Below are 13580 nucleotides of genomic sequence, written 5' to 3'. Positions count from 1 at the left end.
ACAAGGTATGCTAAAGTGTGAGAACCACATCTTTATTAGACATCCTGTCTATAAAAGGCAGTATTGATGAGAATATTAAAGTACTCAAGAACCTGGAGATAACCTGAATAAAAGATGCTCTACATAGGGGTATTTGAAAATCTAAGGTATAGAACAGTTTTTAGAACTGAGTTTGGACTGTATATAGTACCACAGGAGAGGTACTTATTAAAAATACATAAGCTTTGGTCCCACCCAAAACTAGTGAATCAGCGTTTGACTCAGGGCCAATTGCCTCTTTAAGGGCACACCAGACAGTTCTGAGGCACCAAGTACGACAACCATAGAATAAAGTATAGCTTATGTTAACATCAGTTATCTCTGGGTGATGGGATTGAGAATGATCTTCAAAATCTATACACTTTAGGCATTTTTTTGAGTTGGTTGCGATGTCATACATTACTTTTATCATCAGAAAATAACAAGGCAATTATTTTAAAAGAATAAAAGCAGACAGAAGAGCATAAAATCACATTGGAGACCAGAGAACTTGAGGGAATGATATATTTTCTTTACATTATTTATATCAGAATGGTGAAAAGCTTAGATTCCTGCATAGGACTCCTGGGTTCAAATCCTAGAGGCTCTTATGAACCATGTAATTTTCCTCCCCAAAGCTTCAGTTTCCCCATCTCATAAGCAGAGATAGTAATAATAGAGTCTATTTCACAGGGGTTTTTGTGAGAATCATATGAGTACTTGGTATAGTGCTTAGCACATAATGAGAATTCAAAACGTCAGCTATTAGTAGCATGAGGACATCTATGTTTTATGGTTATTTCTGGCACTATGTTTTATGGCTATTCTTAGCTCTGTTTTCTATGAGCCACATACTGATCAATCAATCCATTTATCTTGTAATGCTTTAAAAAACTGGCTATGAGCAGCACTTTCAACAATAGCCAAATTATGGAAATAGCCTAAATGTCCACCAACTGATGAATGGATAAAGAAATTGTGGTTTATATACACAATGGAATACTACGTGGCAATGAGAAAGAATGAAATATGGCCTTTTGTAGCAACGTGGATGGAACTGGAGAGTGTGATGCTAAGTGAAATAAGCCATACAGAGAAAGACAGATACCATATGGTTTCACTCTTATGTGGATCCTGAGAAACTTAATGGGGGAGAGGAAGGAAAAAAAAAGAGAGGTTAGAGTGGGAGAGAGCCAAAGCATAAGAGACTCTTAAAAACTGAGAACAAACTGAGGGTTGATGGGGGGTGGGCAGGAGGGGAGGGTCGGTGATGGGTATTGAGGAGGGCACCTTTTGGGATGAGCACTGGGTGTTGTATGGAAACCAATTTGACAATAAATCTCATATTAAAAAAAAAAAACTGGCTATGACTCTAAGTGGAAAACGTCCCACTTCATGGATAATAGCTCTTCGGCCTCATTCCCCCGGCTTCCACCTTCTCATCTGACTCTGGTCTCTTGCCATGACTCTCACTCTCCTTCCTCTTGACAAAAAGCCAGATCTTAGATTTTTTTCCATTCAGTGCTCAAAGCCTTCATGTTTCCACTTTTCCCCTTTAAGTTTGGTGTCTGTTACCTTTGCCATATTTATTTGACTCCAAAAGGTGGCAACTGCCGATTATCACTACATTTAACAAATATTTGCTAAATTATCTTAGAATTAAAGTTCAGCATCACCAGCTTTTTTTTTTTTTTTCATCTTGGACATAATTAGTGATTTGGGTTTCTGAAACTCTGTTAAACAGAACACTTCTGAGCCTCAGATTAAGCACCAATTAAAAAAAAAAAAATCATTTCCGGGGGCGCCTGGGTGACTCAGTTGAGCGTCTGACTTCGGCTCAGGTCATGATCTCACAGTTCCTGAGTTCAAGCCCCGTGTCGGGCTCTGTGCTGTCAGTTGGAGCCTGGAGCCTGCTTTGGATTCTGTGTCTCCTTCTCTCTCTGCCCCTCTCCTGCTTGTGCTCTGTCTCTGTCTGTCTCAAAAATAAATAAACATTAACAAAAAATCATTTCCAGGTTTGTGCATCAAGGGCAGGGACCGATTCTGTGCCTGACGAGGACTTGCCCATAGCTGCTGCTTGTCAGGTCCAGAGCCTAGCTATGCTGCTCTTTTTCAAAGAGAGATTCATATGCGTCAAAAGCTTAGCACTTGACTGGGATTTTTTTTTCCCTAGATTTAATCAGACAATTGTAAAACATTGACAATAGGAGTTTAGGAGAGAAACTGGTCAACTTTGTACTTTCTGAAGCACTTTTATATTGGAAACAAATACTTTAAAGCAGTGTTTTTCAGATTTTACCATGCACAAGGATCACCTGGGGGTTTGCTATAGATTGAATGTTGTGTCCCCCCAACAAATCCGTATTTTGAAATCCTAGCCCCTACGGTGATGGTATTGGGAGGTGGGGCTTTGGGGAAGGGATTAGGTCATGAGGATGGAGCCCTCACTAACGGGATTAGTGCCCTGATAAAAAGACCCCGGAGAGCTCCCTCATCCCTTCTGTCTTGTGAGACTAGTCTGTGAGGAAGTGGGTCCTCCCCAGACACCAAATCTCCCCGCCTCTAAAATTGGGAGACATAAATTTCTTTTGTTTATAAGCCACCCGGTTTGTGGTATTTCCTTATAGCAGCCCAAATGGAGTAAGACAAGGGCTTATTCAAACACAGCTTGCTGGTTCCACCTCAGTTTCTGGTTTAGCAGGCCTAGCATGCGGCCTCAGAATTGCCATTTCTAAGGTTCCCATCACAGGTTCCCAGGTGATGCTGACTGCTAGCTCAGAAAATTCACTCTGAGAACTTCTTTAAAAGAATCTATTCATAGGAGTCTTGAGAACTCAGTCCCCCTAGAAGGGGAGGAGAGTTAGTACTAGCTATGCTAGGAACCCTCCAGTCACACTTTTCTGTCTCTCTCTTTTCTTCCTCCTACACACTGAGTACTCAGATAGTACTCAGATTTGCCAATTCCAGCCTGAGGAAGTGACCACTCTCATGCTTACTAAATTTCAGAGAAACTTATCACGAAGAATCAAAGAAATGTTTAACTCTTGCCTTAAAAGACTCATCACCAGTTTACTGATGATGATAGATTTTTGTTTTTGTGTTTTTGTTTTTTTGAGAGGGGGAGAGGGGCAGATGGGAGAGAGAGAGAGAGAGAGAGAGAGAGAGAGAATGAGCAGGGGAGGGGCACAGAGAGAGGGAATCAAATGCAGGCTCCAGGTTCTGAGCTGTCAGCATAGAGCCAATGCAGGGCTCGAACCCACAAACCATGAGATCATGACCTGAGCTGAAGTCGGATGCTCAACTGACTGAGCCACCCAGGTGCCCCAGTTCAATTCATTTGCTATCATTTTCTAGTATCTTCTGGCTGATTTGTCTTCTTACTTTTAATTTTGCTATCTTCTTCTGACCATGGCACTCTTCCCCTAAAACCGGGAGATACAGGGAATAAAAACTGATAGTATCTCCTTTCATTGCCTGAGCTTCTCTGGGCATGGGAATTGCATGGGGAATTGCATGGGGTGGGGGGGTGGGGGGTGGACAGGCACAGCCAGGTTATTCCTGAATAAGAGACCAAGGAGAAGCAGGAAAGCACCGGACTTGGCTTTCTTGCCCATAAAAAGTCTACACTCCCAGGGCCAGCAATGACAAAGCACCCCTACATATCTTGCCTTCAGCAGCCCCCAGATGCTAATTGTAACCTGCTCATTCTTCCCTTCCACTTAGAGTAGACACAATTACCATGCTTAGGAAAGTAGCCCAGCCAGAAGGGTGGAGGGTTTTGTTTTACACTAAATTTTTGCTTCAAAGCTCAGAGAATGTATCACACAACTGCTGTGAAAGAGTGCTTGGGGTGTTTACTAACACAATATTATAAAAGTAAAACATAATTAAAAAAAAAAAAAGAACTGGATGACTGGGCTCCAGAACAAAACTGAACCACAAATTATCACCTCATACCTATAATTACCACAGTAATTTGAGTGTGGAAGAGATGCCAAATGATTCAGGCCAACCAGGTTAGATCCCCCTGCTGTGTGGGTGAACTTTTCAGGTGCATCTCAGCATTGCATTGCTGTGAATATCAAAAGCACAGCAAGGGTCCCCACAAAGCTGGCAACAGCCAATAAACTCAGGGACTCACAGGCTTCCAGGAGCAAAACATACTCAGCATTTGGTTTACCGAAATGATTTCTTCTATTAGGTGAATGGTTTTCACTCTTTTACTACCTTCTTTAGTGACCCCTTTTCTACTGTGATGTTCAACATGTATCCCCAAAAGTTCTGGCAGAAGTTGGGTAACCAAGTTTTGCCTGATTTCTGTCCTGTCCTCCTGACTCTGCTAAGAACCCCTGTGAGGATCTGGAAGCATCTCCTGCAAACCTCTACAGCCCCACAGAATACAGGTGAAATAGCAACGACGATACCACATTGATTTGTAGCAAGAACAATTGCTATTAAGACACTAGGATTCAATTCTAAATTTTTCTCTAGTCGTTCAGTTGAAAGATAGATTTATTTATAGGGAAGGAGGTATACTCTCACTATAAACCAGCCTGTAAATAGATTTCTGCCAATTGTAAATATTAGACCTGGTTCTTTGAAGGTTATTCTCTCCAAACTAGGTAGTGTGTATGAAATATACACATAAAAAATGAATCAAAGTTCCATTAGCCTTAAAAACTATTATTAAGTATTCAGTCAGTACGATGTGACATATTGTGGCATAATAAAAAGACACTGGAGCCAGAAAGATATGGGATAAAATTCCAGTTCTGTTATTTACTAGCTATGTGGCCTTGGCAAGTGTCTCAACTTCTCTGATTGTCAGTTTCTGATTTTTTAAAAAGAAATTAAAAAAATTCTAATAATAGTATATTTCAGGGTAACTGTTAGGTTTAGATACTGACTACTCAACTTCCTGTTCTGTGTCTCATGAATGATTAGCAAAAATTAGAACTGTTTTCCCTTTGGGGGCACCTGGGTGGTACAGTCAGTTAAGGGTCCGACTTCAGCTCAGGCCATGATCTCACAGTTTGTGGGTTGAGCCCCGTGTTAGGCTCTGTGCTGACAGCTCAGAGCCTGGAATCTGCTTCAGATTCTGTGTCTCCCTCTCTCTCTTCCCCTTCCCTGCTGGCGGTCTGTCTCTCTCTCCCTCAAAAATAAATAAAACATTAATAAAAAAAAAATAAAAATAAAAGAACTGTTTTCTCTTTGAAATTCTCTAGACACAGAGATAAACATTTCTTGTTCACCTAACCAAGTTAGATTTTCCCTGGTTGCAAAATCCCAACTGCGAATCCTCCCACCCGTAACCTGTCTAGTCCTTCTTATAAAAGACAAGAGAAACCACTCTGTAGAGACACACTCTGATCTTCAGATCGGGGGTACTCTCCCTATGGCAAGAGCCTTAATAAAATTGATTTCCTTGTTTTCTGGTTTTTGTCTTTGATGATATCATATATACAAAAGTGCCTGACATATTATTTGGAAGTTTTCATTAAGGACCTTTTATAAATAGTGCCCTGAGTATAAACCATAAATTGTACAAAGATGAGCAGAATGCAACTTCTGCACTGGCATCTGTGAATCTAGTAACAATTCTATAGATTTATGATGCTAAAATCTTATTTTTGCAAAGTTACCCTAACTCCCATCATGATAAGCTAATTTTGGCAGATTAGTAAACAATATGAATTAGCTCAAACTACTTTAATGGGAACTTTACAGTCATCTAGTCATAAAAACTATAAATAGAGTTGAACTTTCATATGCATACCAATTCTGTAAGACTTAGTTGAGATGGCTCCATTTTCATGAAGTCTTCTCTAATTTCTAATTGCTACAGTCAGAAATAACCCTCTGGTCTCTGTGGTCCAGCTTGCATTCTTCCTTACTTTTCCTAATACAACTTTCACATTGTGCTTTACATTAGTCATAGTTGTGTACATGTCTGGTTTTCTCCCTAGATTTTATGTTGCTTGGGACTACATACTGCGTCTTATTTTCTCTGGCATAATGACTTAGGCAGAGGAAATATTCAATTAGTGTTTGCTGAATTGAGTCTATAATACTTTTTGATGCCTGGATCATACTAATCAGGCAGTGTGCATACGAATACTTCTTCATAAAATGTCAGAGTCACACTGAGAAGACTAAGTAATCAGGAAAGGATAATAGAGAAGGGGTTAAAAAAAAAAAAAGGAAAGGGGAGCGTGAAAAGAAAACTAACTGCATTGAGAAGTCTAAGAAGGTAAAATTGCACAAGAAACAAATGCATCATGAGTAACTTAAATAGAGAGCACATTATTCCAACTCTTCATCTTTACAACACAAAGGTTGGGATAAGGCAGACTATAGTCAAGGTCTAGAAATTTTACCTATACTGACAGGTCATAATCAGGAAGTGATAATAATGGTAAGGCTGTGATACACAACGTTCCTTTCAACAGCAGGTTATCAGTGGAATGCTAATATATCTTAGCAACCTACTCTGACAGGGGGATGGGGGAAGGGAGCCCCTCATTTATACCCCATCAATTTCTATGGTGTAAATATTTCCAACGTGGCTGATTTTAAGGTATCAACAAATTACTTAATGTAAGTTTGGGAAGAGATGCACAAAACTGGCTGACTCAAGTCAGCAAAGCTGGTTCCATCACACTATGGCCACTTCCCTTTCTCCTCACCTTCCTTCCTTTACTTCCTTCCAAGGAAGAGGAATGGAGTGCAGCAGGTCTAGGGGAAGGGCAACAATGGAATAGAACTTCACATAGAGCTTTTCTTCTCAGTTTCCCCTTTGGATTGTGCTTTGGTGATAATGGATCACCTCCAATTCATCCTCTCCATCTCACTTTTCAGTGCAACCTGAAAATCCAAGAATCACTTTGGAAATAAAATGAAACCTACCATTTTCTTTTAGGCTACTGATGAAAATGTTAGGAAGATTTGATTCATGATAAATGTTACTCTCAATCTGACAAAATGATGAGAGTTTAGCTTCCCTGAATCTTAAAGAAACTGTAAAATTATACATGAGAAAGACTGAAACCACTGCCTTAGTATTTTTAGCTTCTTCACTGTTATATTAAGCAGTACCTTTGTAGCTACAAGTTACAATTGTTGAGCCAGTATTTGCTTGTCAAAAATCTATGTGCTTGTTTTCTCTTAATACAAAATATGCTGAGATACAATGAAAAAATATTAGCATGGTTCTGAGCATTTAGACAAATTTGTAAGGTCTCAAAGACCCATGGACAGGAATGAATCAGATCTCAAGGTGTGCAGCTATTAATAAAAATGTAACACAACAACCCATCTCCAGAACTTGTTCAGCATCATCACTACCAGATGCACCATCACCCTTACATCTTTTAGCCTCACTTGGGCCGGTGTAAACACTAAGCTCATGGAGTTTCCTGGATTTATCTTTGAAGATAGGCAGATGAAATCTAGCTTTTTGCAGCAGATACTTTGTGGCTTCTAATGACACTGGAGAATCCTTAAGAAAATCTTCCTGGAATAACTGAAAAGCGGACCAAAATTAAAAATAAACCTGATTTTCTAAATTTGGGAAAGAATGTCTTGGGAGAGCATCCTCCCAGGAATGGTTCTAAAAGTTATTTTGATTCCAACTCTACATTTTAGAACCTTACAGAAGTTATTTATGTTCTTGTTCTGCGTTTTCAGAGCCTTGTATCATTTTATACATATATAGGAATAAGGATTTTAAATCACAACTAGCTGGGTAATCTATTTTCCCACTTGTACAACTGACACACTGGAGTGTGGTCTGTCACAATTTTCTATAACTGGCATTGTCAATTAACAGGAGACAGAAAGAAGACTGGCCTGCACTCTGGAAGAACAGCAGCGGTAGCAAGGACTCAGAGGTTAGCATAGTGCCTGGCGAAGACAGGGACGTGCTTACATAGCTGGAGCCTGCAAGGGCCAGTTCTGCACTATCATCATTATTTTCGGGGCTTCTCTGGGAGCCTGCAGTGGGCATATACATGGGAAAGTCCTAAAAATTTAGATTTGTTTTCAATTAATAAGCACGAACAACAGAATAAATTTGATGTTGATACTTAAAATGTTAACACTCAACATGCAAAATGTTGTGATGTACAGGGCTTAACTAGGTCTCCAAATACAATGGCTCTGAGTTTCACCACGGAAACTGGAACAGAAAATTAAGACTTATTAGATAGCCTTTTCTAGAGGGCCCTGAAAATTTAAAGAACCAATCCAAGGACTCAAGAATATATGAAGGTTTGAAAGAAAAGTTTAGTGGGCAGTTGCCTGTTTTGGGGTGGGGTGGGGTGGGAAAGAGGTGCCCAGAAGCTGAGCCTTAGGTTTCCCTGAGGAATTTGCACCTTTCTAGTCTCGGTGGGAGGTAAAGTCCACACCTCACTAAAAAAACCTGTTATGGACTGAATGTTTACGTCCCTCCAAAATTCATATGGTGAAACCCTATCCTTCAAAGTGATGGTGTTAGCAGGTAAGGCCTTTGGGAAGTAATCAGGATTAGATGAGGTCATGAGAGTAGAGTTCTCATGAACAGGATTAGAACCCTTTTAAGGGTCACAGGAGAGCTTGCTTCCTCTCACCACTCTTGAGGATACAATGCGAAGACAGCAGTCTGCAACCCAGGAGAGGGTTCTCACCAGAACCTTACCACTCTTGCACCTTGATCTCAGACTTCCAGCCTCCACAAGTGGGAGAAAGAAGTTTCTGTTGTTTATAAGCTACCCAGTCTATGGATTCCTGTTATACAGCCCCAAAGGACTAAGCCAGAACATATAACTTAGGCTCAGCCAGTTAGAAATAGCTCATCCCCTTCCTGTGCCTTCCACACCCAAATCTTGAGCTGGTGATGTCAAGAAGCAGAATTGGGGAGAAGCCATTTTGGAGAGGGCAGCAGGAGCGGCACTTTACATCCAATCTCCAGGAGCAGGTGGGGCCAGCAAGATGTCTCCTGGAAGGATGAAGCTGTGGTGCCCAGGGCTTACTGGCACCAGCAGCCCTTCTCTTACTAGATGGATCCCATGGCATGAATCTAGGCTCTGTGTCTAGCTTCTTCCTAAACCTGGTTCTACAGGCTTCCTTGTGATTCTCTGGGCCTCCCCAATGCTTTTTCAACACATTTCTTTTTTGCTATAAACATCCAGTTAGTTTTGTGGCTAGCAACTAAAACTCCCTGATTATTACAAAATGAATTACGGCCAGAAAGTTTATTTCTCAAAAACGCTCACTTGTTAACCACCCCCAAATTAGACAACTTGTTTTCTTCTAAATGGGCTTTCATATGCAACCATATTTTTTAAATTGAATGACAGTTATTTTTATGCTTTCCTGAAGATGAAACCTCCTTAGGTTTACTAGAACCAGCCCAAGAATCTTCTATTTCATCATCTTTTCCTTGCCCTCCCCACCTCTCATTTGTCAGAGTAAATGAGGAGTAAAATATATCTGATAATTCCTATAAACCTTCCTTTACTCCTCTCTTCTAGGTATTTGGCATTCTTTTGCTGCCTCAACCTAATCTGAGGCCCCCATGCATCCAACCCCTCAATTCCATTGCCCGTGTTTAATCACAGGCATCTTGTAGTGATTCCTCTCAGGAGCTATCCAGAGGCTCCCTAGATATCCCCAGTTCTGTGGTCCATCTCTCCTTCAGATAATGTTTACTGCGAAGTTTCAAATTGGGGAAGTGATTCTTCCACTGCTATATGAAGTAGATAACTCCTAAGTGCCCAAGCATTCTAATGATTGTTTGGTGCCCCAAACACTAGGTGCTCTGTCTTTCCAATTCACTCCCAAATAACTTGTCAATTTTTGTCTGAAGACTAGTACAGACCCCCTGACCCCTCTAACAGAATATGAGCGGGACTCCTAGAGTGAACGAAAGCTGGCGATTAGCAGTGGTACGGGGAAAAAACAAACAAAGCAAAGTACAGCAAAAATTATTCCCACACATTTTGAAATTGCTGTGGGATGGTACTCTGTATTCAAGCTTTGGAAACATTTTGTCACAGAATAACCCATCTTGGTGTGGAGGTGGAATGGTTCATCAGGCAGGAACCCTGGTGAAGTTGGCAATTTTCACCAAAGAATATCGACCTGATCTCCTAATCATAACTTTTTCAGATGGATTTGTTTGCAACCAACAATCCTGAATGCCTATCTATCTAGGCCCTAGCCAGAGGGTGTATGTAATCTTAGACCCCTGTCAAGCAGTTTAGTTAAAAATCTGGTTGAGATAGGTGATATTTGGGGATGACTGTTTAAATGATTTCTTCTACATGTTCTGAGTGATATTTTAGAATAGGCAAAAGATTACCTTACTGGATCATAATTTTCTGTCTTTTTACAGATTTACTTTTGCTATGTTTTGTCAGAAAGTCTTCAGCCTCAGGGTGCCTGGGTGCTCAGTTGGTTAAGTGTACGACTTCGGCTCAGGTCATGATCTCATGGTTTGTGAGTTCAAGCCCCATGTTGGGTTCTGTGCTGACAGCTCAGAGACTGGAGCCTGCTTCAGATTCTGTGTCTGCCCTCTCTCTGCCCCACCCCCCCTCATGCGCGCGCGCTCTCTCTCTCTCTCTCAAAAATAAATACACATTAACAAAATTTTAAAGAAAGACTTCAGACTCCATGGAGGAGAAGTAACAAATAATAAAAATAAAATCCATTACCACAATTCTTCAGGAGTGATGGTATGGACATTTTTGAGTTTCAGACACTGATTGTCTCCTACATGAAACTTTATGTGAGAGATGCCTTTTAGTCATGTCTCTCGTGTATATAAGGAAACCTCTGCTTTTCCTGCAGGTGTCTCTCTTCTTTAACAGTAAACTGGTAACTGATATATATTCCATTTTACTTTGCCTACTGGGGAGTTCAGATACAAGAATGAGCCTCAGAGAAAGACTAGGAAGGAACTTATTGCTTGATTATTCACATTTTTTCCTCTGACCTTACTTACCTTTAAGATATATAAGGGTATGTGTATATGTGTATAAAAATATTCTTGAATGTGTGTATTTGTTTATTTTTAAAATGTGTATATACTTTTGTAAAGTTTACTTATTTATTTTGAGGAGGGGAGAGGCAGAGGGAGAGGGACAGAGACAATCCCAAGAAGAGATCCCATGACCCAGGGATTATGACCTGAGCCAAAATCAAGAGTCAGATGCTCAACCGACTGAGTTACCTAGGCATCCCTAAAATGTGTATACTTATAATATATTATAGTAATTTTTATTTATAATTCAACCATTATTTTCTTATTTATTCACATCAGAAGCTGCACTAAATCCTTTGTGGGAAAGAGTATTATGAATAAGTATATAAACATATGAGTAAATGTGGCCAAATAGTATGTTAGGGCAAACTTGAGCTCTGATTACTACCAACTGTAATGGTAAGCATATTCTATTGTGTGTGGGAGACACTTCATGGGTGAGAAGGTAAGAAAGCACAAGGTAAAACTTCTGACCCCAAGTCTTGAAATCTAACTGAGATGTTTGTGAATATGTAGGCAAGCCAAGTAGCACTGTCTGTCCTACTTCAGAAAGGAAGAAAATCAAACAGACAAAAGGTCCATCTCCACAACTGTGTCCCCCTCTGCCATCCCTAGTGAAGTCCAGGCAAACTCACGACTCCCTCGAAATCCAGGATGCTTCTGTCCAAAACAACATTTCAAGAGTTGTTAATCTAGATTATCATTTTGACATGTACCACAAAGGGAGAGTTATTTTATTTTTCAGGGACTTTTGATTGTATATTTTAAAACACTTCAAAATTTTCAATTTTTTAAAATCATGACTCAATGAGAAATACATTTTACTTCAGTTTTGAATGTATATGTACCCACAACTAAAACATGAGTTTTACAAAACACTATTGATCCTTTCTATTTGTGACATACTCTATTTTTAACTTATTTTGTTCCATTTCATTTCCTAAAGCATCCTTATTATGACCCAATGAATTAAGGTTAGCATAAAAAACACTGTTTTAAGAAAATAGGAAGTTCAAATTTCCAAGGGGCAAATGTTTTAATTTTCTGAAGGAAAGCTATTCTTTTAAAGATCAAAGAATATTAGGCCAACTTCAGATGGATGCTATAGCATACTGCTTCTTATCTCATTAAGTATTTGCTCAGAAATCCAAAATATGTAAAGTTGAGTCATGCAACTCTTCCCGAGAGGAGAAAATACATCCCCAAGTTGTATTCCCAGTAGGAACACATCAACCCACACATGCAAATCACATTTCAACTGCCTTTAGTATTAGTGTCTTCAGATTCTAAATGTGGGCTTGACTTATAATTCCCTCTCTCTCTAGCCTTGCTTTTAACTAAAAAATATTTTTATATATGCATTTAATTCAGTAATTCTGAGAACTGCATCATTATTGACTAATCAGTGATGACCTTAATCTTAGATTTCTACATAGAAAAAAAATTGTTCAGGAAACAAAGGCAAAAAAAAACTTCTTTCATTAACTGATACTGTAGTTAATAACCCAAGTTAAATAAAGAATCTGAAAAGTACATTGCTACTATTATTAATAACTGCTCAAACAATCAAATTGTGAATGGAAATATTTCCAATTTGCCAACATAACCCTTAGACTTATTCATGCCAGAAACGTCTTAGCTGGGTCTTAACATTCCCTGGGAAAATAAGTAAGTTATAGGTTTTTTTTTTTCACCATGTCAACTCTAAGATAATTCTAACTTAATTCTTACTGTGTATTTGCAGTTCCAGATCACATTGGACAGAAACCACTACTTTTAACAGATGGTTCTATTCTAGCCACAATCATATCACATTAACTTCCCAGTCTACCTATTAATATCCAACCAAATTAGAGCTTGGTGAGCTTCTGGCAGGTTTATGACAGTCCCTAAAACCTGCAATTTTAAGTAATTATAGAAATTCTGGGCAGGAAGCCCTCTAAAAAGATGATCAGCTTCATTCTGTTCTTTTGAAATTTTGAGACCATCTCAACCAAAGTGAGAGTTCTTTCTTCTATTTTAACTTGGAGAGAAGAAAGGATATTAGCATGAAGGATCACTCACTATGTGACTGGAACCATACTAGGTCTATCACATGTGTGATCTCATTTAAGCCTTATATCTTGATGTAGTAGGAATTACTATCTCCATTTTACAGAGGGGAAAGCAAGGCTCAGAAAAACTAAGTAAGTTGATCAAGGACAGAGGGTGCATGTTAGAGTCGGGGTCTGACCGAGAATCTGCAGAAACTAATGCTTGTCTGTCTGCTCTCCGAGTAGGGGGCTGCAGCTGGCCCCACAGACTCAGAAGAGCTGGTGGTGCATGCCTCTTCCCAACTCCACGTTCAGTGAGGCCACACCAGTATCTTGAAATCAGCCACAGTGGGAGTATTTAGACCATACAAACTGGCAAACGCTACAAACCAGGGCTTTCTTCTTTAGATAGTCATTTACCAGCACACCACTACCAATAACATTCATATTGAGTATCTCACAAATGCCATGATTGGATGTTTCTACTGGCCAGTTTTTTTTTTCATTTT

At 39.6% G+C, this 13580-nt stretch overlaps 1 protein-coding gene and 1 long non-coding RNA gene across 11 annotated transcripts in view; one reads left to right on the top strand and one right to left on the bottom strand.

Annotated features, from left to right (window-relative positions):
* Nucleotides 1–13580, bottom strand: part of ZNF385B (zinc finger protein 385B) — a 405481-nt gene that overhangs the window by 155585 nt on the left and 236316 nt on the right. The gene's annotated exons all lie outside the window — the stretch shown is intronic.
* The window catches only part of LOC131501996 (uncharacterized), a 71840-nt gene that overhangs the window by 28176 nt on the left and 30084 nt on the right, over nucleotides 1–13580 (top strand). The window contains exon 2 of one of the 4 annotated variants that reach the window (XR_009256954.1): nucleotides 7847–7907. The exons of the other annotated variants lie outside the window; for them this stretch is intronic. This is a non-coding gene — a long non-coding RNA (uncharacterized LOC131501996). The remainder of the gene's footprint in view (nucleotides 1–7846; nucleotides 7908–13580) is intronic. 4 annotated transcript variants of the gene reach the window in all.

The sequence above is a fragment of the Neofelis nebulosa genome, chromosome 2 (genome assembly GCF_028018385.1).
Source record: "Neofelis nebulosa isolate mNeoNeb1 chromosome 2, mNeoNeb1.pri, whole genome shotgun sequence".
In the NCBI taxonomy this organism is placed as follows: Eukaryota; Metazoa; Chordata; class Mammalia; order Carnivora; family Felidae; genus Neofelis; species Neofelis nebulosa.
The sequence above is the reverse complement of the archived record's forward strand: the minus strand, read 5'-3'. Positions and strand labels throughout refer to the sequence as shown.